Here is a 4,491-nt window from a genome sequence, read left to right on the forward strand (position 1 = left end):
CAGGGATCAAACCCGGGTCTTCTGCATTGCAGACGGCTTCTTTACCATCTGAGCCACCAGGCATTTTTACTCATATACATAGATGCCTGTGTATACATTTATGCACTTAAAATAGCTACACACACACATACACACACACACACATATATAAATTGTAGATCCCAGTCTTGCTATCCCTGGAGTTGCTGAATCATTCATCTGAGATATTTTTTGTTTACCATCTCTAGATGATTCTAATGATCAGTCATGATTGGAAACCACTGAATTAGAGGCTTTCTAATTTGTCAAGTCCAAGCATCCATCTCCTTCTATTGAACTCCCTCTGATGGTCATACACCTAAAAGTATAATGTATTACATTTCAGTTTTTATTTGGATTATCAAATAAAAATTCCTGAAACACTGAAATATACTTGATGATGGAAGCTGTGTTATCTTTTTCTCCTGAATAGAGTTCCTAGTGCAGTTTATAGAATCCTGCAAGCAAATTAGTAAATTTTGTGGACTGTTGGATTGAAAGTAGCCAGAAGTCAGAGAGGGAAGGGAAGTTAGAGATGGGTGGGAAGAAACACAGCTGTCTTGGTCTTAGCTTATGTGAATAGAATATCTTGGCAGAGGGATTTTAAATAGATTGGATAGGTGACAAAGGAGCACTGGCAGAGAGGAAAATGGCAGTAGTCAGGGTAACTAAGCAGTTGATGACATCTTAGTTGGGAGTTTCCGAAATGTGGAGGAGGAAATGACACATGTGAGTGTGCGAGGGAAGAGACTTGGAGAGGAAAGGAGAACTAATGAGGGGAGGCAGCTGCATGTCTAAGGGCTAAAGATAGTTGTCAGAGAGAGAGAAAGTCTACAGTTTCGGAAGGAACAAATATATGTAGCACAAAGACGTCATAAAGCTTTAATTCCTGGAGATTAAAAGAAGCTGAGTTTTACAGGGAGGGCAGTTGCCCTGGAGGTCATCAGCCATCTTTGTGAGCGATCAACTTCTGTTGTGTAAATTCAATGAGATTTGGGAGTCAGTGGCATAGCCCCAGCTATCGTATTCTCACTGGTAAAAAAAAAAAAGCCTTAATAGAGTTTATATGGGATGTTATTTGATTAATTCTGATGCATGTGTCAATTTGAGTTAATAGTAAAATATAACCCCAGATATAAAAATGGATTTACCTGTTGAATGAATTTGTATAATTCTTTGGTTGTCAGTTGTGAAGAACACTTGCTCAAATGAAAAAGTCAAGTTTTAAAATCTGACAACAATTATGTATGAGAACTAAATTCTGTTCTCATCAGGATAGTAAATGTTTACTATCAAGAAGGAAGGTGGGATTTTGATTTACTTCATTGATCCTGTTAGTGGAATAACTTCTAGGAAGGAAGTTTATCTTATTAGATATTAAAAAATAATATTTGTACCTAATCCTGAGGACTCACTGCAAGGACTGGAGTGAGCAAAGATTAATGATTTTATATGGTCTTATCCAGCAGTTATCATGGTGCCCATGTTTCCTTGAAAAGGAGAATCAGTGTTCAATTGTTATGTCGAAGGAGTGATCCCTTTTTTAAAGATATATTATGTCATACTTGCAGCCTGAAGATGACTGATCCTCTGATGAGAAGGTAGTCATCAAAGAAAATACAGCCACAGACTTGGAGAGTGCTGGTCTGAGAGGCAGAGAACCGCTGTATTTATTACAAAGCCAAGTGTAACAGAATACTTAAGGTAAGGCAAACCTTAACAACTATTCACTGATAATGGTGGTGACTTTAAATAGGTGCAGGAGCAAAGTTGTGGGACCCTTCGGACTAAAGTCCATGTCCCAGCACAGAAAATATGGAACGCAGAGAGAGATACTGTTCTGGGCCAGGCCATTCCCTTAGCCTCCTGGTTCCAGGTTAATCATAAGTTCTTTGTGTGACACATAGGTTGTCAGAACCTTGTATGTATCCTTTCTAGTTCATTGTATTTTAACATGTATCTAGGCAACATTACCAAGTATGGAGTTATTTGATCTCAGTAAATATTTTTGTCATCTTCATGAAGTTCTGAATAGGAGCACCCCTTGGTACCATTAGATGTAGATACTGAAACTGGGAATAACTTACCCAATACTCATGGTCAAGGATGTAGCGCTCAAGTCAGTGCTATAGAGGAGACCTTGGTGTGTTATTTGGCTGCCTAGCAACCATCAACCATTCTTAATTTTCCTGTGACTTTTGGGTGAATTTCATCTATTTGTGGGCAATGTGAGCATGTCAGTCATGTGTCCTCCCCTGGAGTGGATAGCCATTCCCTTCGCCAGGGGATCTTCCTGACCCAGGGATTGAACCCATGACTCTTGCATTGCAGGTGGATTCTTTTCCGTCTGAGCCAAAAGGGAAGCTCCATGAATGAATATGTCAGTCATGTGTCCTGCCTTGTCCTAACTGAAAGCCAGTCTAGATGCTTGCTTTTACTTGGAACCTTTGGCTGACTGCATCGAGAAAAAGGTTATTTGAAGCTCATTCATTCCAGCATTTGGACTTTGGACCCAAGAGTTAGTCAAATCACTAAGCTGTCTTGGTTTGTGATTTTCCCTGTTCTGTTCTGAAGGCTAGTTTCCTTTCCTTCCTCCCTCTATCCCTTCTCCTTTCTTCCTTCCTTTCTTTTCAAATAAAATAGCAGCATATTTAAGTATACAAAGTAGTTTGATGTACATATGCATTGTTAAATGATTCCTGCAATTGAGTTAATTAGCACATCCATCATCTCACATAGTTACTTTTTTTTTTTTTTTGGTGAGTATGCATAGCAAATACTCTCAGAAAATTTCAAGTATACTATACAGTAATATTAGCTGTAGTCACCTACAGTCATCATGCTATATAATAGATCCTGAGAACTTATTCATCTTATAACTTAGTTTGTACCCTTTTATCAACCTCAAAGCCTTTTCCAGTTTCAACACCTAGTATCCCTTTAGTAACTTATATTTTTATAAAAATTAATCTTTGATATTTGAACTTTCTGCAAATATAGTGCAAATTCTTTTAGTAAACACAGTAAGCAAAACCAGATAACTAGCCCCAGAATTCTCAGGAAGAGAATAATTTATCTTAGGCAATATTTCATATTATCAAATGTCAACAGGTTAAAAAAAAAAGGAGGTAAATATTAAAGACAGTTTTTGTTACTTGTGGGTCCTCTGGGTCTTCTCTGCTTGTAATGTTAGTTCATTCAGGGCTGGCTCATGTTTGGCCATCCTTCTGTTGTCAGCGTATGGGATCAAGTACTGCAAATATTATCTGGGCAGTTTCAGTGAGCATTAGTTTACCTTTGGTCACATGGGTCACATGTACGAAGATAGAGCCAAGGTAGATAGAACAGGAGGGGCAGTCAGGCCCCATGGGCACACAGGTTGCAGAGCTCATGCAACAGGAAACACAGACTCAAGATATGAGAGTGGAAATTAAAAACGGCAGACACCCAGGTGCACAGGCTATTACAAAAATGTACTCAAGAGTCTGAGGCAGAGCATCTGAGCACCGTGTATTGACTCTGGGCAAAGACAGATGCTGGAGTGTCATTTCCTCCATTTGAATCTGTATTAGTGTTGTGACCCAGGAAAGTTATGTAACCTATCATCTCTCTCTGCCTCTGTTTCTTGATGCATAAAGTAAGGACAACTGTAACACCTACCTTAAAAGTGTTTCAGTTCAGTTCAGTCACTCAGTCGTGTCCGACTCTTTGCGACCCCATGAACCGCAGCTCGCCAGGGCTCCCTGTCCATCACCAACTCCTGGAGTTCACCCAGACTCACGTCCATCAAGTTGGTGATGCCATCCAGCCATCTCATCCTCTGTCGTCCCCTCCTCCTCCTGCCCCCAATCCCTCCCAGCATCAGAGTCTTTTCCAAGAGTCAACTCTTCGCATGAGGTGGCCAAAGTACTGGAGGTTCATCTTTAGCATCATTCCTTCCAAAGAACACCCAGGGCTGATCTCCTTTAGGATGGACTGGTTGGGTCTCCTTGCAGTCCAAGGGACTCTCAAGAGTCTTCTCCAACACCACAGGCTGGGAACCTGCTACTCTTCCAACACTGTAACAGAAAGAAAACAAAATCTTTCCTTTCAGTTTAAGTGAAAAGTTTCCCAAGAAGGACTCTTGATTGGCCTGGTCTTGGTCACGTGCCTATTCCTGAGCCACTGAGGCCTTGAGGATGGAGTCTTGTGACTGTAGGAGCCGGGGTCATGTGGTCATCTCCTAAGTATGCCTGGGGGGCAGGGGTGGGTGGGATGTGTGGAGGGAATGTTGGTGATTGAAGGCTCAAAGAAGAGAAATAGGAAAGGCCAGCTAGAGTTACCACTGTCTACCATGAACAAAAGCATTGTGATTTCCTGATGTTCGAGGTTATTCCCCACCCTTCCATCCTGCAATAATATTAAGAGTGTATTGAGCAGAAGTAGTAGTTATATGCCTATGGGACACATATTAAGCTTAGATTTTCGTATTGG

General features: G+C 40.7%; 1 long non-coding RNA gene across 2 annotated transcripts; it reads left to right on the plus strand.

Moving 5' to 3' along the window:
• Window positions 1-667: 667 nt before the first annotated feature.
• On the plus strand, window positions 668-2,682 carry LOC129647749 (uncharacterized). Of its 2 annotated transcripts, none has more exons than XR_008712482.1 (3): window positions 668-747; window positions 1,590-1,722; window positions 2,350-2,682. It is a non-coding gene; the product is annotated as an uncharacterized LOC129647749 (long non-coding RNA). The 2 variants fall into 2 exon arrangements; XR_008712483.1 differs by lacking the exon at window positions 668-747 and adding an exon at window positions 919-1,053.
• The last annotated feature ends 1,809 nt before the right edge of the window (window positions 2,683-4,491 follow it).

The sequence above is a fragment of the Bubalus kerabau genome, chromosome 3 (assembly GCF_029407905.1).
Source record: "Bubalus kerabau isolate K-KA32 ecotype Philippines breed swamp buffalo chromosome 3, PCC_UOA_SB_1v2, whole genome shotgun sequence".
Lineage (NCBI taxonomy): Eukaryota > Metazoa > Chordata > Mammalia > Artiodactyla > Bovidae > Bubalus > Bubalus kerabau.